This window comes from Panthera pardus, unplaced genomic scaffold, assembly GCF_024362965.1.
Source record: "Panthera pardus isolate Hobbes unplaced genomic scaffold, ASM2436296v1 HiC_scaffold_6, whole genome shotgun sequence".
In the NCBI taxonomy this organism is placed as follows: domain Eukaryota; kingdom Metazoa; phylum Chordata; class Mammalia; order Carnivora; family Felidae; genus Panthera; species Panthera pardus.
The window spans coordinates 94,919,104-94,945,429 of NW_026526991.1; the positions used below are offsets into that span (position 1 = coordinate 94,919,104).

Genomic DNA, 26,326 nt, shown 5'->3' on the forward strand with positions numbered 1-26,326 from the left:
AGTAACTATACAGCACACGCGAGAGGTGAGACTAGAAAGACAGGACAATTGGCAAGGAGAAGAAGTTTTCCCGAAAATAGTGTGAACCTGTGCATGTTTGTAAACAGGCAGAAATGATGAGGCCGTGATTCGTAAGGTGAAAATTGGGAAGTCCCTAAATGGGTGGAACAAGGAGGATTCTGAAACGCGTAGCTGTGAACAAGGGCTGAGGTTAGGCTTAGAAAGAACAGTTAAAGTAACAGGAGTCAGGAATTTGGGAACTGTCTTGAGAGAACTGACTAATCTTACCTCTTTCTCAGGATACATGGGACACCTGCACAAGCATTGGATTTTTGTCCTGCAACGTCTGAAAGCTACCACGCAGACACCTGCAGGACTCTCTCTCCCAGTAAGTCCCCTGGTCCCTGCCACCTCCCACCCACCCTGTATGTCAGCCGGGATGCAATGTGGATTTCGTGGAGTGACACGGTGGAATGGAAGTACTTCAATAAAGAAGTAGACCCCTGTTGGGGTGCCTGGGTGGCTCAGTTGGTTGAGCGTCCAACTTCAGCTCAGGTCATGATCTCACGGTTCGTGGGTTCGAGCCCCGTGTCAAGCTCTGGGTTGACAGCTCAGAGCCTGGAGCCTGCTTCAGATTCTGTGTCTCCCTCTTTCTCTGCCCCTCCCCCGCTCATGCTTTGTCTCAAAAATAAATAAAAAAACATTAAATTAAAAAAAAAAAAAAAAGAAGTAGACCCCTGTCAAGGAGCTCTCCCTTGGAGCACTTCACCTCATTTTGGCAGCTTAAAGTATAGCCTAGTAGCTGGGCTATATGTATGCAATTCATGGAAAAATGTTCCAAGAAAAATTCATGGATGCAATAGAATAGTATTTCTGGGATAAAGCCTGGGTGTCTTATTTTAGGGAGTGGGATCATCCAGCTGTAGGAGGCATTGACATCTTAGTATGGTGTCACAGAAAGTGTGTGGAATTGGAAATCGGACCTGGGGTTTGCCTTAGTCGGTTATGCAACCTCCCTGTGCCTCAGTTTCCCTATTTGTAAAATAAGAATAACAGTGCCTACCTCATAGGATGATTGTAAAGATGAAATGAGGTACTGTTGAGATGGCTGCATGAATTACTATACAGAACATATGTAATTTATGATCATCAAATGAGAATTTCTTCCCTGAGCCTCCCACATTTATGCATGTCATCTACCCCTCAAATATGGAAGCCCTATGTAGCATTGGGCCATCTGTATTTAAGAGAGGTTCTCTATGTTGCTTTCACATTAGAATCATCTGGGGAGGTTTAAAAAAATCCCGAGGCTTCATTCTAGACCAATTATAAATCAGAATCTCTGGTAGTGGGGTCTGGACATCAGTACTTTTTAAAGCTCTTCATTTTGCTACTAAAGTTAAGAACCACTGCTTTAAGGGGCACCTGGGTGGCTCCGTCAGTTGGGCGTCTCACTTTGGTTCAGGTCATGGTCTTGTGATTTGTGGTTTTGAGCCCCACGTTGGGCTCTGTGCTAATGGTTTGGAGCCTGGAGCCTGTTTCAGAGTCTGTGTCTCCCTCTCTCTCTGTCCCTCCCCCACTTGCACTCTGTCTCTGTCTCTCTCAAAAAATAAATAAACATTAAAAAAGAAAAGAACCGCTGCTTTAAGAGTTCTCTCTAGAAGAAGAAGAAAATTAGACTTGTGGTTTAAGACTACCCATCTGTATAGCTATATATTTGAAAAATTTCTAGAGGAATAAAGGCTAGTGCTTGAGATGGGCAAATGAGTAGGGCATAGTGAGCTATATTCAGGAAAGAGGACACTATGAGAAGAGTGTGGTAAGCATCTTGATTTGGGGAGAGGAAAGTGATGAGGTCAATAATATAGGCCCCAGGAATAAATGGGTCTTGCTGTAGAGAGAGAGGACTTCGAGCCTCCCAAGTTGATTTTTTGATCTAGGACAGGCAACGCAGATGATGATGTCTTTATTGCTTTACCATGTGGTAAATCTTGGGCTGATGTCTGTAGTGGGGTGGGGTTACCTTCCTGACTCTGCTCCATTAGTTCGGGGTCGGGGGGGCATCATGGCCTCACTGAAGTGTATGATGTGAAGGTGCATGTGGGGAAGTATGCAGCAGGCCATTGGCCATGAATCCTATCAGGGTTGTGGCTGCTTTGACTACACAAGTAGTTTTGTTGGTAGTAACAGATGACAAAGGTGAGATGTAAGCCTATTTTTGTAGCCTTTTAGTGAATAGAAAATCACTTGGAACAGGAGGGATGGCATGTCTGGGTCAAGAATTTGAGCTTCTAAGAGATAAGTGACTTTTTAGTAGGACAACTCTTGCTTCTAGGGATATAAGTGATTCAGAAGTTGAAACCACCTTATTACTTCAGTCTTTGGATGGCTAACTCCAAATGTAGCAGTAATGGCCAGAAATATCTTCTGCCACATAAGGTAACCTGTCTTTAATCGGGTCCCTTTTCTTGAGAAGCACATTCGTTTGTCTAGTCATTTGCAAGAGCATTGGGGAAATGGCTCAACATTATTGGCTAGGTAAGGAGAGAAGGGAGTCAGAGACTCTCCAGGGGTCAATAGAGGTTATGAAGCAGAAGCGAGGAGTGGAATGGGGTAGGAGGATAGGGAACTCTGGTTAAGGAGGGAAGTATGTTGAAAGTTAGAAATAGAAAAATCCCAAGCAGTGACAGTTTAGTCCAACTGTTATAAAAATGTGAAGGGGCACCTGGGTGGCTCAGTCGGTTAAGCGTCCAACTTTGGCTCAGGTCATGATCTCATGGTTCGTGGGTTTGAGCCCTGCGTTGGGCTCTGTGCTGACAGCTCAGAGCCTGGAGCCTGCTTTGGATCCTGTGTCTCCCTCTCTCTGTCCCTCCCCCACTCATGCTCTGTCTCTGTCTCTCAAAAATAAATAAACATTAAAAAAAGTTTTTTTAAATATATGAAAATAGGAGTGCTACCTACCTGAGATTCTATGACAAGAAATACCACAGACAGACCACTCGGTAGGGCTTCCGCAATTTATACGGGGGTGAGAATGGATTAGAGTACTCTGGAATGCTCACTATTATCAAGGGCATAAAAAGGCAAGGTGGTGACTGGGAAAGGGGTCTCAAAAAGGATATTTGAGTGAAGTTCTTGGAATGCCGCTAGACAAATCAGGGAGAGAGATGTGGCACACTCTTACCCAAAATGTAAGCTTCCCTATCTGTAGCAGGCACAAACAGGGGGGAGGGGGAAAGCCTGGACTTTAAGTTAAGGGGCAAATCGTGACTAATATACAGGACTGGATATTTTAATTGCTATTTTTACCTAAAAGTGAGCAGAAAAAGGATGGGACTGCCCAGGTTTTCTTTTGGGGATGGGAGAAGACCCAACCCCTGCAGAGTGTTTTTAGACGGACAGTGGAGAATAAAAATTAAGTTGTCTTAAGTCAGTCCCCAAAAGTCATGTTTGTTCAATGTGCTGGAACATTATTGTTGAGCACCTACTTTGCTTTTAGATTTTTATTTTTTTAATTTTATTTAAATCCAAGTCAGTTAACATACAGTGTAATAATGGTTTGAGGAATAGAATTTAGTGATTTATCACCTACATATAACACCCAGTGCTCATCCCAACAAGTGCCCTCCTTAATACCCATCACTCATTTAGCCCATTCCCCCCACTCAACACCCCTCCAGCAACCCTCAGTTTGTTCTCTGTATTTAAGAGTCTCTTATGGTTTGCCTCCCTCTCTGTTTTTATCTTATTTTTCCTTCCCTTCCCCTATGTTCATCTGTTTTGTTTCTTAAATTCCACATATGAGTGAAATCATATATTTGTCTTTCTCTGACCAACTTATTTTGCTTAGCATAATATGTTCCAATACCATCCATGAAATGGTATGATTTCATTCTCTTTGGTCGCCAAGTAATATTCCATTGTATATATACCACATCTTCTTTATCCACTCATCAGTCAGTGGACATTTGGTCTCTTTCCATACTTTAGCTATTGTCAATAGTGCTGCTATAAACACTGGGGGGGGGGGGGTGTGCCCCTTCAGATCTGCATTTTTATATCCTTTGGATAAATACCCTGTAGGGCAATTGCTAGGTCATAGGGTAGCTCTGTTTTCAATATTTTGAGGAATCTCCATACTGTTTTCTAGAGTGGCTGCACCAGTTTGCATTCCCACCAGCAGTGCAAAAGTGTTTCCTTTTCTCCACATTGTCACCAACGTCTGTTGTTTCCTGAGTTGTTAATTTTAGCCATTCTGACAGGTGTGGGGTGGTAACTCATTGTGGTTTTGATTTATATTTTCCTGATGATGAGTGATGTTGAGCATCTTTTCATGTGTCTGTTAGCCATCTGGATGTCTTCTTTGGAAAAGTGTCTGTTCATGCCTTTTGCCCATTTCTTCACTGGATTATTTGTTTTTTGGGTATTGAGTTTGATAAGTTCTTTTAAAAAAATTTTTTTTAACGTTTATTTATTTTTGAGACAGAGAGACACAGAGCATGAACAGGGGAGGGTCAGAGAGAGAGGGAGACACAGAATCTGAAACAGGCTCCAGGCTCTGAGCAGTCAGCAGAGAGCCTGACGCAGGGCTCGAACTCATGGACCACGAGATCATGACCTGAGCTGAAGTCGGGCGCTTAACCGACTGAGCCACCCAGGCGCCCCAATGAGTTTGATAAGTTCTTTATAGATTTTGGATACTAATTGTTTGTCTGCCATGTCATTTGCAAATATCTTCTCCCATTCCATCAATTGCCTTTAAGTTTTGTTGATTGTTTCCTTCTCTGTGCAGAAGCTTTTTTATCTTCATGAGGTCCCAGATAGTTCATTTTGCTTTTGTTTCCCTTGCCTCCAAAGACATGTCTAGTAAGAAGATGCTGTGGCTGAGTTCAAAGAGGTTGTTGCCTGTTTGAAGTCTGGAATTGTTTTGCCTTCAGCTTTGTTTTTCTTTTTCAACATTACTTTGGCTATTCGGGCTCTTTTGTGGTTCCGTACAAATTTTAGGATTGTTTGTTTTAGCTCTGTGAAGAATTCTTGTGCTTTTTTGATAGGGTTTCCATTGAATGTGCAGTATAGACATTTTAACAATATTTGTTTCTCCAGTCCATGAGCATGGAATGTTTTTCCATTTCTTTGTGTGTTCTTCAGTTTCTTTCATAAGCTTTCTATAGTTTTCAGCATACACATCTTTTACCTCTTTGGTTAGGTTTATTCCTAGGTATTTTATGGTTCTTGGTGCCATTGTAAATGGGATTGATTCCTTGATATCTCTTTCTGTTGCTTCACTATTAGTGTATAGAAATGCAACCAATATCTTTACAATGATTTTATATCCTGTGACTTTGCTGAATTCATGTATCGGTTCTAGCAGTTTTTTTGTGAAATCTTTCAGGTTTTCCATGTAGAGTATCATGTCATCTGTGAGGAGTGAAAGTTTGACTTCTTTGCCAATTTGGATGCCTTTTATTTTGTTTTGTTGTCTGATTGCTGAGGCTAGGACTTCCAACACTATGTTAAACAATAGTGGTGAGAGTAGACATCTCTGTCATGTTACCGATCTCAGGGGGAAGCTCTCAGGATGTTATTAGCTGTGGGACTTTCATATATGGCTTTTATGATGTTAAGTTATGTACTTTCTATCCTGACTTTCTTGAGGGTTTTTATTAAGAAACGATGCTGTATTTTGTCAAATGCTCTTTCTGCATCTATTGACAGGATCATATGGTTCTTATCCTTCTATTAATGTGATGTGTCACGTTGATTGATTTGCGAATATTGAACCAGCTCTGCAGCCCAGGAATGAATCCTACTTGATCTTGGTGAATAATTTTTTTAATATACTGTTGAATTTGATTTGCCAGTATCGTGTTGAGAATTTTTGCATCTGTGTTCATCAGGGATATTGGCTGTAATTCTCCTTTTTAGTGGGGTCTTGTCTGGTTTGGAAATCAAGGTAATGCTGGCTTCATAGAATCAATCTGGAAGTGTTCCTTCCGTTTCTACTTTTTGGAACAGCTTGAGAAGAATAGGTATTAATTCTGCTCTAAATGTCTGGTAGAATTCCCCTGTGAAGCCATCTGGCCCAGGACTTTTATTTGTTGGCAGATTTTTGATAACCTATTCAATTTCTTCGCTGGTTATGGGTCTATTCAAATTTTCTATTTCTTCCTGTTTGAGTTTTGGTAGTGTGTGAGTGTCTAGGAATTTGTCCATTTCTTCCAGGTTGTCCAGTTTTTTGGCATATAATTTTGCATTGTATTTTCTACTAATTGTTTGTATTTCTGAGGTGTTCGTTGTAATCTCTCCTGTTTCATTCATGATTTTATCTATTTGGGTCCTCTCTCTTTTCCTTTTGAGAAGTTTGGCTAGGGGTTTATCAATTTTGTTTATTCTTTCAAAAAACCAGCTCTTAGATTCATTGATCTGTTTTGTTTTGTTTTTGGATTCTATGTTGTTGTTTATTTCTGTTCTGATCTTTATTATTTCTCTTCTGCTGGCTTTGGGCTTTCTTTTCTGCTTCCTCCTTTAGGTGTGAAATTAGGTTCTGTATTTGGGACCTTTGTTACTTTTTTTTTTTTAACATTCATTTTTGAGAGACCGAGAATGCGAGTGGGGGAGGGGCAATGAGAGAGGGAGACACAAAATCCAAAGCAGGCTCCAGGCTCTGAACTGTCAGCACAGAGCCCGATGTAGGGCTCAGACTCACACACCGTGAGATCGTGACCTGAACTAAAGTCGGACACTTAACCAACTGAACCACCCAGGTGCCCCAGAACCTCTCTTACTTCTTGGATTGCAGTGTATCTTAGGCCTGCCTGTGCTGCATCCCAAAGGGTTTGGACTGTTGTGTTTTCATTTTCATTTGTTTCCATATATTTTTAAAATTATTCTTTAATTTCCTGGTTGACCCATTCATTCTTTAGTAGGATATTCTTTAACCTCCATGTATTTAGGGGCTTTCCAAATTTTTTCTTGTGGTTGGTTTCAAGTTGTGATCTGAAAATATATATAGTATGATCTCAATCCTTTTATATTTGTTGAGGGCTGTTTTGTGACCCAGTATGTGATCTATTTTGGAGAATGTTCCATGTCACTTGAGAAGAATGTGTATTCTGCTGCTTTTGGATGGAAAATTGTGAATATATCTGTTAAGTCCATCTGGTCTAATGTGTCATTCAGGACTGTTGTTTCCTTATTTATTTTTCTGCCTACGTGATCCATCCATTGTTGTAAGTGGAATATTGAAGTCCTCTACAATCACTATTATTATCTATACATTTATTTATGTTTGTAATTAACTGATATATATATTTGGGTGCCTCCATGTTGGGGATGTAAACATTTACAATGGTTAGATCTTCTAAATGGATAGACCCCTTAATTATGATATAATGCCCTTCTTCATCTCTTGTTACAATCTTTGTTTTAAAGTCTAGTTTGTCTGATATAAGTATGGCTATTCTGGCTTTCTTTTGCTGTCTAGTAGCATGATAGTTCTCCATCTCCTCACTTTCAATCTGCAGGTGTCCTCAGGTGTAAAATGAGTCTCTTATAGGCAGAATATAGATGGATCTTGTTTTTTTATCCATTCTGATACCCTATGTCTTTTGATTGGGGCATTTGGTCCATTTACATTCAGGGTGATTATTGAAATACATGGATTTAGTGTCATTGTGTTATCTGTAGGTTTTGTGCTTGTGGTGATATCTCTGGTCCTTTGCAGCATTCCACTCACAGAGTCCCCCTTAGGATCTCCTGCAGGGCTGGTTTAGTGGTCGTGAACTCCTTCAGTTTTTGTTTGGGAAAGTCTTTATCTTTCCTTCTATTTTGAATGACAGCCTTGCTGGATAAAGGATTAAGTATGTTGAATATTTCCTGCCACTCCCTTCTGGCCTGCCAAATTTCAGTGGACAGGTTTGCTACTACCCTTATGTATCTATCCTTGTAGGTTAAGGCCCATTTGTCCCTAGCTGCTTTCAGAATTCTCTTGTTATCTTTGTATTTTGCCAGTTTCAGTATGATATGTCATGGTGTTGACCTTTTTTTGTTGTTTTCGAAGGGAGTTCTCTGTGTCTCTTATACTTGGATGCCTGTTTCCTTCCCCAGATTAGGAAAGTTCTCAGCTATAATTTGTTCAAATAAACCTTTTGCCCCTTTCTCTCTTCTTCTAGAACTCCTATGATATGGATATTATTTCATTTCATTGAATCGCTTAGGTCTCTAATTCTCCCCTTATGGTGTAGTAACTTCCTTTCCCTCTTTTTTTCAGCTTCATCATTTTCCATAATTTTATTTTCTATTTCACCTGTTCTCTCTCCTCTGCTTCTTCTGTCCTCACTGTCACTGCACCTAGTTTATTTTGCATCTCATTTATAGCATTTTTTAATTCATCATGACTATTTCTTAGGTCTTTGATCTCTGCAGCAATAGATTCTCTGCTGTCTTCTATGATTTTTCCAAGCCCAGCTATTAGTCTTATGACTGTTATTCTAAATTCTTGTTCAGATATATATTTTATATGTTTTAAGCAATTCTCTGACTGTCATTTCTTCCTGGAATTTCTTTTGAGGAGAATTCTTCTGTTTCATCATTTTGGCTAGTTTTCTGTCTTTTACATGCTTTAATAGCTTGTTATATGTCCTGCACCTGCAAGTAATACTATATTAAAAAGGGGTCATACACTGTCCAGGGCTTGGAACTTCAGGAAGTATTTTTGGAGTGTGTCAGTGCTCTCTGTTGTTGTGTATTGCCTGCTCTATCCCACTGGTCAGTCTTCTACAAAGCTCCTCCTTACTCGTAGTAGTGGATTGTTTAGACTTTCCACCAGGTATGCTTTAATTTTTTGTTGAAGTAACTCTGGAAAAAAGGAACGGGCGGGGGACCTGATCTCATACGAGGAGAAAAATGAAAGGGGCAAAAAAAAAAAAAAAAAAAAAAGACCAAGCAGAGAATCAAAGAAACTTTAAGGCTTAATCCAGAGAAAGGAAAATAAAGAAGGAGGTATAGAAGAGGTATAAAGGAATAGAGTAAAAATGCCTGATTAAAAAAAACAACAAAGAGAAAGAAAAAAAATAAAGAAAAAATATATATAATAAGAATTGACCAAAAATCAAATCAGAAACTATGAGCCTGATTCTAAAGGAAAAAAAAAAAAAGAAGAAGAGGGTAAAAAGAAAAAGAAGAGAAGGAAAGAAAGAAAAGAGGGAAAAAAAAGAGCAACAGACTAACATACAAAACCACAGGACAGTTGTCTGTTGGTGCCTGAGACCTGCGGCTGTGCTGGTCTGGATGAGATGCTGCTTGGTTTGGGTCAGTGTCAATCTCTCTAGGAAGCAGGTCCCGCCTCCACTGGGGGCTGCTGTCCTGTTCTCTGAAGCCCCACCATGTTGGTAATGGAGATAAAAATGGTAACACCCCAATCTCTCCTCCCCTCACCAGTGTCTCAAACCACACGGTTTAGGCGGTCCTCACAGAGTAGTCCCAGTGGTCAGCCTATCCTGCTCCACAGTCTCCCACACCTCCTAGGCAGTGGGCTGGGATTCAGCACCTGTTTTTAAAGGATCCTGCACCATGCAACCCCGTTCTGGGGTAGCGCTACTCCACTCTCCCAACATGTTGGGCGCCTGCAGACTCTTTGGTCCTTGGCGGGGCAATAACCCCTCTTCCCACAATACTCCAGGAAGGGGATTATTCTCTCCCAGTGTGCCCCTGAGATTGCTACCAAGCTCTGGGGCTGGCTCCCCACCCCTAGGTGTTGTTTGGAGAAAATCGCACACTTTTGAAAATTAGGATCTTCAGCTCCTAAGGCTGTTTACAAAGTAAAGACTGGTACTCTGTATTTCTTGTTCCTCAGTCTGTGATCTGGAGATGTTTTTCTCTCGTCCTAACACACAACCACAATATACAGCTTCTCTTTCTCTCCCCTTTGTCTCTCCACATTAGGGGATCCCTCCCCTCCGTGCTCACTCTGTTATATGTCCCCCAATTCACCTACACGCACCTCTGTCTGGGCAAGCTGTCTCCCTCCACCTGTGGAGATTTTTCTGTCACTCTGCAGATAGATTTCCTGGGTGTTTCAAGTGTTCTGGCCTCAATACAGCTGTGTTTGAGGGACGAGGGAAATCCCAGTCCGCCTACTTCTCTGTCATCTTCTGAAGTCTGTATCATATTTTCTTTATCCATTCATTTATTGACAGACACTGAGATTGTTTCCATATCTTGACTACTGTGAATGATGCTTTGTGAACCTGGAATGCAGTTATCTTTTTAAGATACTGATTTTATTTCCTTTAGAGATAGAGATATTCCCAGAAATGGGATTGCTAGATTATATGGTAGTTTGTTTTTAACTGAAATTGGGTTACTTAGATAGGAACATTGAACTGGTAAGGTTGTGTACATTTCAGAGCCAGCTGGGCCTGTTGGGACCAGCCATTTGGGGGCCAGTAATGCAATGTAAAGCAGGATGAACTGATACCAAAAGAGAAGCAGGTGTGGGGCACCTGGGTGGCTCAGGCAATTAAACATCCAACTCTTGATTTCAGCTCAGGTCATGATCTCACAGTTCGTGAGATTAAGCCCCACATTGAGCTCTGTGCTAATAGCATGGTGCCTGCTTGGAATTTTCTCTCCCTCACACACGTGCACACTCTCTCTTTCTCTCAAAATAAATACATAAATAGGAATTTTAAAAAAGAGAGAAGCAGGTGAACATAGCTGATGATGAGAAAGTAAGAGATGATAGGCATTGTAGCCTCATAGAGAAAGAGGTAGAGTCGGTGCCAGTCTTGGCTCTGACAGCTTTCGGGTCACTTGTTTCAGTCCCGTCTTAGGTCTGTCTTCCTGTTCTAGAATTCCCTACAGTTCTTCTGAGTCTTTATAACCTACTTCCATCGACTTAGCTTTTCTTCCCCCAGACAACACTGTTAAGTGGCTAATTGTTTCTCCCCTTCCTAGTGTCTTGACTTAATGAAACCACATAACTTCTGTATAAGGAACGTACACATATGTAGTAGGGACACTTAATTTAACTTATTAACTCAGCTATGCCAAGAAAGAATAGGTATCTTGTTTTTTCCAGAGTTTTCACTTGTGTATTAGTTATCTATTACTATATAACAAAATACCTCAAAACATAGTAACTTGAAACAATAATAAACATCTCATAATTTCCGTGGGTCAGGAATTTGGGAGCAACTCAGCTGAGCAGTTCTGGCTTCGGGTGTCAAACATGGTTGCAGTCCTAATATTGATGAGAACTGCAGTCACCTGACTAGGGCTGGAGGATCTGCTGCCATGGCAACTCACTCATGGTTGCTTCTTGGTGCTGGTTGGTGAGAGGCCTGTTTTCCATATGTGGGCCCCTTCATAAGATAGCTTGAATGTCCTGACATGGTAGCTGGCTTCCTCCAGAATGAACAGTCCAAGAAGTTAGTGAGCCAGGCAGAAACTATCCTTATTATGACCCGGCTTTAGAAGGTACATAGAATCCCTTCTGCCACATTCTTTTCATTGGAAATAGGCTACTAAGTCAGGTCCACATTCAAGGGGAGTAGTATTAGGTATCACCATTTGAAGGGAGTCCTATCATATTTTAAAACCATTGTTAGGTTACAGGGAAAAAAAAACCCTAAGTGTCTAATTCAGTCTCAGATATAGTTCAATTTCATTGAACAATTCCTTTAAGTAGTATAAGTCTCCTTTGGATAGAATATGTTTCATGTTTCACAATGCCTTCCAAGGAGGTCCTGCATCTTCTCTGAAGATAACATCCATTTGTATGGGGGGTGGGGAAAGGTAACGTACACATTCTTGTGGAATTGATGAGAGATGGAATCCCCTGGCTTCATTCTGGATCTAGAGTATGCACTGGCAGTTTTCTGGCATGATGTCCCTTGTTGGCCTGATCACCGGGGAATCTGCTGGCCTGTGATGCTGAAGCCTGGAGCTGGTGAATTCATGGCCCATTTTTGGCTTCAGGCAAAGTTCCCAGGGAGTACTGTCTACCTCCCCAAGCTTCTTCTTGGCCCATGCTATGGAATCACCTCATCTGTCCATGGTAGCCCCCTGGCTGTTAGTTCAGCATCCATGCTTCAAGGGAATAGGAACAGCTTGCGATAGTTGACTGCTCTATCTCTGTCTGACTACACTGTTGGAGACTTGCCATTGGCCCAAATAGCTATGGAAAGTGCAGAGTGTGGTATGAGGGACCTGGGCAGTGGTCCCCAAAGAGGAGCAACGGTAGAGATCCTCTCAACATGGAGGCAATTCACTGTGGTATGCAGAATAAGGGCTCCCTAATGATGTCCATGTCCCAACCCCTAGAACCTGTGAATATGTTACCTTACAAAGCAAAAGGGACTTTGTAGATACAATTAGGTTAAGGACCTTGAAAGGGGAGATTATCTGAGTGGGCCCAATCTAATGACATTGGTCCTTAAAAGAACCTTTTCAGTCTGAGGTCAGAATCAAAGGGAGATGTGACTGTGGAATAATGGTTAGAGAGGTACAAAGTTGTTGGTTTTAAAGATGGAGTGAGAGGGCTACGAGCCAAGGAATGTGGGGGGCTGGAAAAGGTAAGGAAATAGATTCTGTCTCTGTAGCCTCCAGAAAGGAATGCAGCCCTGCCATCACCATGATTTTAGTCCAGTAAGACCCATGTCAGATTTCTAAGCTATAAAACTTTAATATTTGTGTTGTTTTAAGCCACTAAGTTTGTGATAATTTGTTATAGCCACAGTAGAAAATGAGTACACTCATATCCAACTTCGTCCTAGAAAGAGGTCAAGTCCAGTTTTCTGACTGCTTTATTCTCCTTTATCTCACTTTCTTTCTCACTAAACCTGACCTGGAAAGGGACAGACTCCATGTGGCATGTCCTTGTTCTAGCATAGAACAGTATTTATTACTTTTTCATTCAGATGACAAAGTTTAAGTACAATAAACACCCATACACTCTTCCCCTAGATTCACCAATTGTATTGTTTTGCCATATTTTCTCACACTTTCTGTATATATACATACATATATTTTCTTGTTGTTGAACTATTTGAAGGTAACTTGCATTCGTCTTGACACTTTATCCTGAATACTTAAGCATTTCCTAAGAATAAAAAAATTCTCCTATAAACCATTTCCTACACCTAATATAAATAACAATTCTGTGATGTCATCTAATATCCATTTCACAATGGAAATTTCACCAATTGTCCCCAAAATATTTTTAATTAATTAATTAATTTTTATTAGAGGAAGAGAATGGGAATGGAGAAGAAGGGCAGAGGTAGAGAGAGAGAAAGAAACTCAAGCAGTCTCCACACTAAGCAATCATGACCTGAGCTGATATCAAAAGTCAGATGCTCAAGCTGACTGAGCCACCCAGATGCCTCCCAAAAATATTTTATAGCTACTTATTTCCATTCTCTCTCCCTCCCCAGTCAGCACGTCAGCAAATCATATCCTTTGCAACTGTGGTCTTTAGTCTCTTTTAATCTGTAACAGCACACCCTTCAAGCAGCACACCTGTTTTGTTTTTGTTTTTGTTTTTGTTTTTATTTCTTTTGAGAGAGAGCGTGTGTGCACAAGCAGGGAAGGGGCAGAGAGAAAGAAAGACAAAATCCCAAGCAGACTCTGTACTGAGCCCGATATGGGGATGGAACTCATGAACTATGAGATCATGACCTGAACCAAGATCAAAAGTTAGATGCTTAACCGACTGTGCCACCCAGGTGCCCCTGTTTTATTTTCATTTCATGACATTGACTTTTGATAAGTCTAGATAAGTTCCCTTGTAGAATAGTCTGTATTCTCGATTTGGCTGATTATTTCCTCATAACATCTTATGACTTGTTCTCCAACGCCTGCCCCTTAAAAAAAACTAGACGCTATGAATAGAAGTTTGTTTAGATTCAGGTTGAACATTTTATGAAAGAGTACTTCATTAGTAATATTGGGTAGTTCACATTGCTTCATGTTGGCACATAATTGCAAGTTGTTTGGTGGCATAGTCAAGATGGTGACCAACCCCCCCCGCCCTTCCAGAATACATTTGCCTTTGCAGTTTGCAAATCATCTACAAACAATCTGTCCTCATTTAATAGTTTGAATACCCATTTTGGTCCTTTACTGAATAGGTTATTTCATTGAGGGCTGCTCCTAACTATTATACTTTGCATTCATTAGCTGGCATTCTTTTGTAAAAAGAGCTTTATTTTAAGAAAACTATTTTAAAAAATTTTTTTAATGTTTATTTTTGCTAGGGAGAGAGAGACAGAGCGAAAGCAGGGGAGGGGCAGAGAGAGACACACACACACAGAATTGGAAGCAGGCTCCAGGCTCTGAGCTGTCAGCACAGAGCCTGACACAGGGCTCAAACTCACAAACCGCGAGATCATGACCTGAGCTGAAGTTGGATGCTTAACTGACGGAGCTACCCAGGTGCCCCTTAAGAAAACTATTTTAATAAATCTCTCAGACAGTTGGACAGTAGTTTGCTTTCGATTTGGTTTAAAGCAATCAGAAAGTTCATGATTTTTTTTAAGTTTATTTTTATTTATTTTGAAAGAGAGAGAGCATGCAAGCAGGGGAGAGGCAGAGAAAGGGAGAGAGAGAATCCCAAGCAGGCCCTGTGCCATCAGCACAGAGCCCAATGCAGGGCTTGATCCCACAAACCATGAGATCATAACCTGAGCCAAAATCAATTGTTTGATGCTTAACTGACTGAGCCAGGTGCCCTGGTCTCAAATAATTTAAAGCAATCTTTTTAATTTCTCCTGTCAGAGGCCCTTAGTAGTGAATCACCTTGCAATCAATTGACAAGTAATTTTAGTCTAGTCCATTATTCATGATGCAGAATAGTATAGTATAGTGTGCCTGCTCTGGAGTCAGATTAAATAGTTCCAAATCCTTATTCCCACGCTAAGTAGCTGTGTAGTTTGGAGCACATTACTTATCCTCTTTAAGCCTCAGTCACTTCTATAAAACAAGAAAGTCTATAAGAGTACCTGTCTCTGGGGCGCCTGGGTGGCGCAGTCGGTTAAGCGTCCGACTTCAGCCAGGTCACGATCTCGCGGTCCGTGAGTTTGAGCCCCGAGTCAGGCTCTGGGCTGATGGCTCGGAGCCTGGAGCCTGCTTCGGATTCTGTGTCTCCCTCTCTCTCTGCCCCTCCCCCGTTCATGCTCTGTCTCTCTCTGTCCCAAAAATAAATAAAAAACGTTGAAAAAAAAATTAAAAAAAAAAAAGAGTACCTGTCTCATGGTTTGGGAGGAGGATTAAATGACATGTACTAAATAACTGGGACATGTTAAACATTAGCTGTTTTTCTTGTTGTTCTCATTATTGTTATTGACTAAGAAAAGATAGATGATATCTAAGTCACCGTCCTGCTGGCTTTCTAAGAATTTCTTCAAACACCTATCGGCTTTCCTGATAAATGAATTTTCTGAAAGCTTACAAGCATTAGAATTAGCCAAGTTGAAATTCTCCGTCTTATTTAGAAAAACTGGAATTAACCTGGCTCTTCTCCTAAAATAAAAGAAGTAAATACATCTTAAGCTGTGAATGTTGAGCCAGGAAGGAATTTTGATTTCTTGAAATTATACTCCAGCTTCCTTGTGCAGCCTCTTTTTTTTTTTTTTTTTTTTTAACAGAGTTTGCATTCCTGCACATTAGAAGTATTTTGCACATTAGAAGTATTTCTGCCAGGGTGCCTTGGTGGCTCAGTCGGTTAAGCATCTGGCTTCGGCTTGGGTCATGGTCTCACGGTTTGTGGGTTTGAGCCCTGCATCAGGCTCTGCACTGACAGCTTGGAACCTGGAACCTGGTTCGGATTCTGTTTCGCCCTCTCTCTCTGCCCCTCCCCGCTCACACTCTGTCTCTCTTTCAAAAATAAACATTAAGAAAATTTTTGAAAGTATTTCTGCCCCCCAAGATAAATATCTAGAATTGCCATGGTAAGGACTCTGAGTTAGAAACAATCAGTTATATGCCAGCCTAATGACATAAACGTAGAGCTTGCTTAAATTCCTGGTGGAGGTAGCCCAAATTCTATCCAAAGGATTGACTTTAATCAAATTTATTTTTATTTAATATCATTCAGCAACTCACATTCAAAAATATTTGTGCTTTCTCCTATAACATTGTAAAACATTCACAAATTGTTCCTTGTGTCAACAATCAGGTGTGGTTGTAAAGTTAAGGCTGTTAGGACTTAAGATGAATGGCTTCGTAAAAATCAGAAGTCCCAACCTGAGAAAAATATAGATTCCTGTGTCCTTCGCCCAACTCTGTGATGGCACTCCACAGTCACCCTGTGAAGCTGGCATTTTCATTCAGTTGCACCTAAATAGATTTTTAGGGAAAAAAGCAGAGGAGTATGGAGGGAGTTAGCATCACAGTGTCCATACTAATTTCTAGAATCCTTTTAGGATTTAGGGTCAGCAACAATTTAATAAGGAAAGGGCCCATTAGGTAAATTTGGCTCTGAAAATGCTAATTGAAAGTCCTCCTCAGCAATTCAGTCCTTTTTCCTCTTCCTTTCTTTAGTCAGCAGGGTCCCATGGTGACCGGTTCTGAAAGAAATCATCCCCTTCAGCTGTTACCTAGCACCATGGCAACAGGGACGTCAGCAAAGCAGGATAGACCCTGCACAAAAACAGTTTCTACTAGGCTTCCTCCCTGCTTCTCTAATTCAACCCTGCCTGAGGCCTAGGAATGGGGCTAAGGACATCTTGATATACACACTTAAGAAATCCTGTGTGTTTCTGTGTTTTATTTTGTCTTGTTCATGAGCATAGATATATGGGTGTATAGTAAACTATGTTATGAGAATTTCCCCTCCCCCTAAAACATGGAGCATATCTAAAGGGTGGGGATGGGTGATGGGATGGCAACAGGGAGGTAGGTACGCATGGGATGGTCTTTGTAATGATATGTAAAAATTGTATTTATAAAGTAACAATAAATTGATAGTAGGAAACATCAGGACCCTAAATATGTGGTCTGACTTATATTTAGACACAAGACCTCAGGGAAATATTTTTAAAATATTTTTATTTACCTGAGAGTGAAGTAGACAAATGGCTTTAATGAACGCCAAAGGGGGTGCAATGCTGTCCTTGGTGCTGAACACTCAGTTGTCTCAGTTATGCTAAGTGGGTTCCAGACGGAGGTTAAGGAACACCTTGTCACATTAGGGTATTGATAATAAGAAAGAAAGGGGCTGGGAAGAAAGCATCATTTCCCTCACTACCAAGCAACTCTGAATGTCCATAATAAAACGTTCAGATGAGAAATAAAACAAAAAAAGAAAGTGGAGAAGGCTGGAGGTTTGGTTGAGTCTTTTCCTTTTCATATGGAGATTTTTGGTCAGAGCCAATCAGGTCGGAGATTTCTGCTGCTTTGCTCCTGAAAGGAAAAGTGGGGGAAGGGAGATAGAAGATGGCCACATTCCCCCCTTGAACCACATGATCCATTTCCCATGTGACACATTCCAGAGCCTTGGAAAGGATAAGGGAGGGGCACCAAGAGAGTGGGGCTGGGGGCGGGAAGATGGTTTAACCGTCAACCCAGTACAGCGTCATCTTGTCTTCTTACCAGGAAGCAGGCTACGAGCCAAGGGGAAGGCAGAGGACAGAAATGAATGTGTTCCCAAGCTTTCCTGGTGGTTTATGGAATTCTCCAAACTCCTATGCAAGGGTTATGCCTGACGGAGAAGACCAAAGGAGACCATCCCTGAAATCAAGTCCAGATGAAGGTATGCGCTAGGGATCCTGTGGTATCGCGGCTGAAATTTGGCTTAGAGAACATAATACCTTCTTTTTTCCAGGCAATTTAGAGATTTTTGTCATGGCTTAGATGTTGGTTAGGGGCTTTAGATTTGTTGCAGGTTTAGAAAAGATGCCTAGATAGTTCTGTAAAAGGAACAATTTACCAGAGTAAGTGCCTGTTGAAGAAAAATTGATGGAAATTTTGTACAATGATAATTAGTAAAACAAAGTACTAATTGATGAAAACGATTTTTTCTTTGAGTCCTGGAAAGAAGAAAAAAATAATATTACTGAAATCAACTAGATTTCATTGTCATGGCAATAAAATCTTGTTTCCTCCCTTGCTTATTCTGTGCCCATGTTCCCAGAGGTTATTGGCAGTGGCTTAGGGAGCCTGAGCGGGCAGGCGTGCTGTTTCTTTGTGCTGTGCAATTGTCTTCCTTCTGATGTTCCTGATACAAGGAGAGCTTATGATTATTTCCAGCTCTGGTTTTAGATAGTAGAGTGCTACTGACTTCCAAATCTTACAGAATAGCCATCAATAAGGCTCCCAGGAAGTTCTCAAAGGAATCTTCTAAAGTTACAGGCTAAAATAATCTGCTATGTACTTAAATCTTGGTATCTTTGACCATTTCTACCTAGCACAAAGAGGGAAGTTAGCAAATTTAAATTTTATTTCATCTTTTAAAAAATACTTACAAAGTTATTGCTATGTGCAAGACATCATTCTAAGCACAAATAATCAGTCATTTAATCTTTATAATAACCCTCTGAGGGAGGTATTATTAGTACCCACATTTTGGTAATGAAGAAACTAAGGCACAGAGAAATCAGGGAATATTCCCAAGATCATACAGCTAGCAAACCCTAGAAATAGGGTTTGGAACCAAGGAAATTGACCCCAGAGTCCATGATTTTTAACTACTAAACTATGCTTCTTTCCTGCTTGTGTTATTTCAAATGATGTCAACAGTTGATTTGGCTACAAATTTTGTTCAGCTGATGCTACTAGAAGATCAAATTAGCTTGCCTGGCTAAAATAGATCCCCGGTGGAATCTATATTTAATCTTGAATTATCCCAATAGTCATATTCTATACTCCCAAATAACCAGTAAGTAATTGCCTGTTCTTCTCTTCCCTTTTTGCTGTATAGATATTTGGTAGTAAAGTACTGTGTTACTATGGTGACCAAATGATGTCTAAAGGCAAAAAAAATCTAGAATTACCTCATGGTTGATTTTTTTTTTTTTTTAATCGAACTGAACATATTTTCATCCTCTGAACCTAGTAATAAGACCAGTCTAAACATGTTATCTTTAAAAGGACTTAACTTGGTTTTCAAAATAAAACAAAGAGATTAAAAACTTTAGAAATTATGACCACAAACTACGGTATCAAACAGACTAGATTTATTGCTTTAAAATAATATTATCATACTTCAAGGTAATAACAGATCACTCTCTTTACAAATTATTTTAGGTTTTTAAGGGAAAAATAAGTTTTTCCCTTAACTCTTAGAAATTTCTGAAATATAAAGATTTCCTCTTTTTGTCTGTGTAGTTTCCCTTTTGGCTCTTGACAGTAAATGATGACTGATCTCATACTTCTTTGCTATGGAAAAACTACGAGCAGTTACTAGGTCAAAGATACAAAGAGGAAGAGAAGGGATAGAAATCTAAAATTTGTAAAATTCTTCACTAAATGAGGTATTCCCCTTCAGGGTTTCATCGAAGAATACTTTGAAGAGTGATTGTGTCTCCTACGATACTGAACTTTAGTCCTTTATATTAAGCCTTGGATCCCTGCTAAAATCTATGTTTCCCTGGGACAAGTACCACTTTTACACTATTATAGTCATCTAAAATGAGCTCCTTGAGTAAAGGGATCGTATCTTCCATCACTGGGTTTCTGGCACTTAGCACCAGGCCTGGTTTATGGTAAGCTCACACTATATATTTGCGAAAGCTCTGGAAGCTTTCTGCTGGAGCCAGTTTAGGGGCCCACGTCTATTTTATGCTGCATGTGCTTGTAGAGAGGACAGTGAAGAGGTGAATGTGTAGTGGGAGAGAACTTAGCAACTACATATAGTCAAAACTATGCCTGAAATTTATATACGCTAGTCAGGCTGACCCTGAAGCAGTAGCACACTAGAGTTCAAGAAGTATTCATAAATTCCTACCTGGGGATATCCAATCCCCCTGACATTTTATTTATCTTTAGAATGAGGTTCTCCTGATATTTTTATTTGTGTCTAGATATAGAGGCACCCTAATGGTCTCATTTTACTCTGATGCTTTGCCTGGCATCATCTCCCAACACTGAAATAGTTTATCTTGGGTTGAGGCTGAATGTGATGAGAAGGTCAGTTCCTGCCCCAGGCAGGCCTCTCCTAATCAGCTGTGGCTCCCTGTCCCCAGAACACTTAGCCAAGAGCTCACACGACTATAGGACTCCTCCCCCAGAGAACCCTGGGATCTTTAGTGTCAGAGTAGATTGGAGCCACAGTACTTTTCCCAAACCATGGCAGTTAGGACTTGAGTGCAAAAGATTGTCTCAGGTTATCTTGAAAGTTTGCTTAGGATTTGATTTCAAGTTAGCAGGATAACTAGGGTTTAAACAGTCATCCCTCTTGGAGTACCTGCCTGGCTCAGTTGGTAGAGAATGGAACTCTTGATCTCAGGGTCATGAGTTTGAGCCTCATGTAGGGAGTGGAGATTACATTAAAAAATAAAAATAAAATAAATAAAATAGTCACCCCTCTTTATAATATTCAGAGACATATCCTATTGTTCCCATCTAATTCAGTCATTAAGGAGAGGAAGAAAAGGGTTTGTGGATAAACTTCTCCTCCTTACCGCCTTACCTCCGGTGTTACCTGCTGAGTGAGTTGTGCAGAAGAAAAGCTGTGCTGGAAGCACTGTACAGCCAGGCAAGTGCAGCATGCCCACCACACTCATGCAGGGCTTCTCAGGTAGGCAGGGCTGGTGTGCTCGAGAGGCTTAGGTTTGGAAACCTAGCTGGGCTTCCTACTCATCCCTCTCAAGTCTACCAGCTCTACTCTCCCAGCTGAACAGGAGAAGGTGGAACAGAGAGACAAAGCAGAGAGGCTTCCCCTTAGGGAGAGGCCTTGCCAACCTGGAGGCTAGGAATGGAAGAGGAAATAGGAGGAGGGACACTGAGCCTGGGTGAAGGATATGAGAAAGTGAGACCGGGGCCCTGCCTTTCAGTCACAGTAACTTGCCCACTGCTCGTAAACCCTGCCAAATGAGTCAGGCCCTGCCAGCCAAATTACTGAATCCTTTCCTAGCATATGTGTATATAGGGAAGGGGAAGGAATAGAAGGACGAACCAGAATGTGGATGCAGCGTCTCCTTTATGAACCAAGGCCAAAAATGACACGAGATGGGAGGTCGTCTCTCTAAGAGGACAGTTTAAAAAGCAAAAGAGGCGTTAGCATGATGAATATATTTTCCTGTTTATGGAGTCATTTTTCCCTGGCTAAACTTTTAAAGCAGTCATCTCATGGAACCTCTCATTCAGCATACTTTCCTAGGCACTGGATGTCTGTCATGTGTAATCCTGATACAGACTCTGTGACATAGGTTATTAGCCCCAATTTCTGATCAGGAAATTGAAGCTCATAGAGATGGACTAACCTGCCCAAAGTCCCACGCAGCAGATAGAGCCAGGATCTGAATTCTGTCCTCTTTCCGCCATATCACAAGTAAAGTTCTTTCCTCTGCATTCTTTAAAAATATAGTATATGTTTTTGGATATTAGGTTAATATAAATACAGTTCTAGGAAATTTGGAAAACATGAAAACTGTAGAACTGTAATGAAAATAAAAATCAGTCATGACCTTGCCACCTGGAAACAACCCTTGTTACAATTTTGTTATATTTCTTCTCAGTCTTTCTCAATACATACAGTGATAACAGAAGTCAGTGTTTGTTGAACACTTGCTTTGTTCCAAACATTGTTCTTAGCTCCTTTCCTGCATCATTTATTTTATTCTCACAACAAATCAATAAGGTGGGTACCATTATTATCCTAATTTTATTGGTAAAAAGCACTCAGTAAGGACAAAAATGTTAAGTAACTTGGTAGAGGCTACATAGGTATTGAGTGATCTGAAACCCAGGCAGGTTGCTTTATAGCAGGGTTTCTCAACCTCAGCACTATTGGTTTTTGGGGCCAGCTAACTCTGTGTTTGTGGAGGGCTTTCCTACATTATTTTAGAATGTTTAGCAGCATACCTGGCCTCTACCTACCAGATGTCAGTAACACCCTCCTCCCCCAATTGTGACATCAAGAATGTCTTCAGACATTGCTAAATGTCCCCTGGGAGGCAGAATTAACTGTGAACCACAGCTCTAAGAGCCCATGCTCCCAATCACCACATTATACAGCCTCTTCATATTTGAAATGTGTGAAGAGTCATTTTCTTCCACATCTAAGGAATGTAACACAACTTCCAAGTTTGGGCATAGCCTATGAAACCTTTTAGAATGTCAGTGGCTTTATAGATCATGGGTAGGAGATTAGTTACTTCCAGAAAAATGCTCATTGGTAGACTTTTATAACAGGTTTATCATATCCCCACCATTGCCCCGTTGGGAGAATAACTATGTTTTTCTTCCTTATAGTCTTTTCTCTGGTTCTCTGTGACAGGCACCCTTAGCCTTCAAGAATTCAGATTTCAGGGGCACTTCGTTGGCTCAGTTGGTTAAGTGTCCGACTTCTGTTCAGGTCATGATCTTGCAGTTCGTGAGTTCGAGCCCCGCATCTGTGCTGACAGCATAGAGCCTGCTTGGGATCCTCTGTCTCCCTTTCTCTCTGCCCCTCCCTGCACATGCTCCCTGTCTCTTTTTCTCTCAAAAGTAAGTAAAACATTTAAGGAAAAAAAGAACAAAAGAATTCAGATTTCAGGTGTACATTTACAGTATATAGCATGCTCTTATCAACTATGGTGTCAAAATATATGCCAAGCAAAGGATATCAGTTGCAAATAATTGCTTGCTAATGTATCAAATACCAAGATTTGCCAGTGATTAATTTTTTAAATTAATTAGAATAAATTTAAGGATATCTACACAATTATTTTCTTTTCCACATGATTTCTTAGTTGAAGACTCAGTTTTGGAGTTATAGGTCAGGCTCGTAGAGTTGCACATAATTCTGGATACATCTGTAGGGGTGTGTCACATGTAAAAACACATTTGTCACATCTGTCTCTGAGGAAGAAAAGCTAAAAATGATTGGTGTAGGTGACTTGGGTCAACCATGGCTGATGTACAGAGAGGATTAAAGTATGAACCAATGAGAAATGATAGCATCGTTTTAACTTATAAAATGTCTAAAAATATATGGTACTAAAATATATATTAACCATGTGAAAAAAAGCAAATACATGTCAAACATATTTTCAGTGACAGCTGGCTACATATAGTTGCATAATTTGTCCATGAAGAATGCACATTAATGCAAATTCAAATCTAAGTTCTGCTCCATGAACTTACAGGTTTGCTTTCTTGGAAAAACCCTGATTGAGGACAAAATTTACCCAGAGTGTTGACATTAATTTGATGTGAGACAGAATATAAATGCTTCTGAAAAACAGAGTTCTTAGTAACTCTGTTCAGTGTTTGCACTCAGTTCTTAAGGAAAACCATCTTCTTTTCAAATGACTGTAAATCGCATCTACTGTATCGTTCTGTGCTTTGAGTGTAATGCGTCTGGTCTTTGCCTCCTCCTCCTTTCCTGAGTTTCACTAGAGATTTTGATACTGAAATCCAAGCTTGGAAATGAAACTGAACGCTTACCTCCAGAACAACTGCTCGCCTCTACTTTAACTCAGTGAGCACACAGCAGCTATTCAAAAACCATTTGCTGCAATGAATTACATTGAATTTGGGGAGGTGCAAATCCCTTGGCCAAATTGTTTCCTTCAGAATTCGAAAGACTCCATACTGGGAAGAGAGGTGTGGGAAATTGGTAGAGGATGCTAGTAAGTTCTTCTCCCCTCTGAGAAGCTTGGTTTAGATAGAATGGAAGGCAAACACATGTGGCAGGTCCTCCCTGACCCATCACTTCTTGCAGGGAATCTTCAAGAGGTTGCTGGCTCTTCCAGGATAATTATTGGGGCACCTGGGGGTGGCAGGGGCAGGGTGCTTAGCTGGCCCATAGGGGAAATTCATCTCTTCTTTGGAGACCCATACTGTTCTTGGTTATCAGAAGCTCACAGAAGCCTCAGCAGCCCTAACCAACTTCCCTCTCCTCCCATCAAAATGCCCTCTTGGGATGAGCTCTCTGCCGGGTGAAAGTAGTGGGTTATATATTGAATGAATGTGTGTTGTTCCTTGAAACATCTATCAGTTTTAGTTCATTACACTAAAAGGAACTTAGAAATCATCTAGGCCAACTCATTGATATTGCAGACATGGAAATGGAGAGTCAGAGAGATTGATTTACTTAAGGTCCTTACAGGGATCTAAAAATAAGACCTGTTTCTCATGACTTTCTGTTCAGTGCTTGTGATCAGAATCAGAGCCCTGGTTTTAGTCCCTGGTCCAATCTTTAAGGTAAAATACACTCTTTAAGCTTTTCAAGGTTTCTACTAATCTAGATGCTGGTGGGGTAGTGGAAAGTGATAGTGTTCACACCCAGTTATCTAAGAAATGCCATATTGAATTAGTTCCTATTACTGCTTAACAAATTAACACAAATTTAGTAGCTTAAGATAATAGCTATTTATTATGTCACAGTTCTGCAGGTCAGAGGTCTGGGTGGGTTGGCTGGTTTCTTTGCTTAGAGTCTCACAAGGCTGAAATCAAGGTGTGGGCAGGACTGTGTTTCTTTTTAGAGGATGATTCCCCTTCCAAGCTCTTCTCAGTGATTGGCAGAATCCAGTTCTTGTGGTTGTAGGACTAAGGTCACATTTTCTTCATAGCTATCAGTTGGGGACCATCCATCACTCCTAGTGGCCTCTCTGGTTGTTGCACGTGAGCCCCTGTATCTCAGAGCCAGCAACAGCATATCTGCTTCCTTGTCATGCTTGGAATCATTCTCTAACTTCTTTTGCCTCATCTGTCTGTCTTTTCTTTTTTTTTTTTTAATGTTTTATTTATTTTTGAGACAGAGAGAGACAGAGCATAAGCAGGGGAGGGGCGGAGAGAGAGCGAGACACAGCATCCGAAACAGGCTTCAGGCTCTGAGCTGTCAGCACAGAGCCCGACGCTGGGCTCGAACTGACAAACTGCGAGATCATGGCCTGAGCTGAAGTCAGACGCTTAACCAACTGAGCCACCCAGGTGCCCCTCATCTGTCTGTTTCTAACCAGAGAGGATTCTCTGTTTTTAAGGGCTCATTCATTTATGAGTCTCTTTTTCTGTGTGGCATGGACATCTTTGGTGGGGGGGGGGGGCATTTTGCCTCCTACATATATTATTTCCTTTAAATAACGTCAGGGCTCCATCCTACCAGGCTAAGTGGAAAAGTCAGTGACAAACTTTACTGGGACTGGGAGTGGGAGTCTCTTTCTCTTCCTACGTCATGGGGTTCTTACAGCAAAATGTATGGGATGGTCGCTCTAGCCTTGGATCCCTTCTGATTATAGCAGAAATGTAATTATGATCTGGGCCACCACGTGTCCTTGGAAACTGGTAGATCTGTGTTGGTACCACCCCTGGGGCAGTGGACTTTATTCCCAGCTAGGAACTCTATGCCTTGAGTCCACCCTGCTAGCTGCACTCCTCTATTACCACTTGTCAGTGGGGAGCAGTAGGGAAGTGAGTGCAGTGGGGAAGTGAGGCAAGGGTTCCAGGCCAACATTGTTTTTTGTTTTTTAACAACTTTATTCATATACCAAAACATTCCCTCATATTAAGTGTATAAGACAGTGATTTTTGTTATATTTACAGCATTGCACAACCATCACCATAATCAAATTTCAGAACCTTTTCATCATTCCCAAAAGATCTTTTGTGGCCATCTAGGCCTGCCTTTCACATGACTCCAGGGGCCACAGCCACATCCTGGTTCAGCCATCCTTGTTTTTCTCTCCTACCCTCTATAGAAATCCCCTCAGAGAACTCAGCCTCCAGAAAACAAAAGCCAAGGAAACAGTGTTGTCTCAAGCCCGGTAATACAACTCTCCTGCAAAATAAGGCAGAACTTAGGGTCTGGGGTCATTCTCAGAAGGGGACAGAAAAAAAAAAAATCTCAGCAAAGAGCACAGCACAGATCAATTCTTGAGTGACTTATTATCTTGCCTCCGTACAATGCGGTGGAGTCTTCCAGTTGCAATTATGAATGGGCAACACTGACTCTGTGGAACAGTGACCTGCATGTGAGTGAATCAGGCCTCCTCTTTTCCCCCTCCTCTAGGCAGAAATGAAGGCATTCTTTGCTCCCTGCTTAAATGACCGGGTGGGGACATATTGTGGAGTGGGATAGGCGAATAGGGGAACCAATCTGGTACAGAGTCAAAGGAAGTTCCCGGAGGCACTTAGGCCCTCTAGGCCCCGCTTACCCCTTTTTCTCTCTTTCTTGTCCCCCTCC

General features: G+C 41.0%; 1 protein-coding gene across 3 annotated transcripts in view; it reads left to right on the forward strand.

Annotated features, from left to right (window-relative positions):
- The first annotated feature begins 278 nt into the window (after window positions 1-278).
- GPR19 (G protein-coupled receptor 19) overlaps window positions 279-26,326 on the forward strand; it is a 39,377-nt gene continuing 13,329 nt past the window's right edge. Inside the window, exons 1-3 of one of the 3 annotated variants that reach the window (XM_053895086.1) lie at window positions 279-388; window positions 17,596-17,752; window positions 22,517-22,647. The gene's annotated coding sequence lies outside the window, so the exon portion shown is untranslated. Of the gene's footprint in view, window positions 389-17,595; window positions 17,753-22,516; window positions 22,648-25,376; window positions 26,115-26,326 lie in introns of those variants that run through there. The other 2 variants (XM_019452002.2, XM_019452003.2) reach the window with 2 other exon arrangements.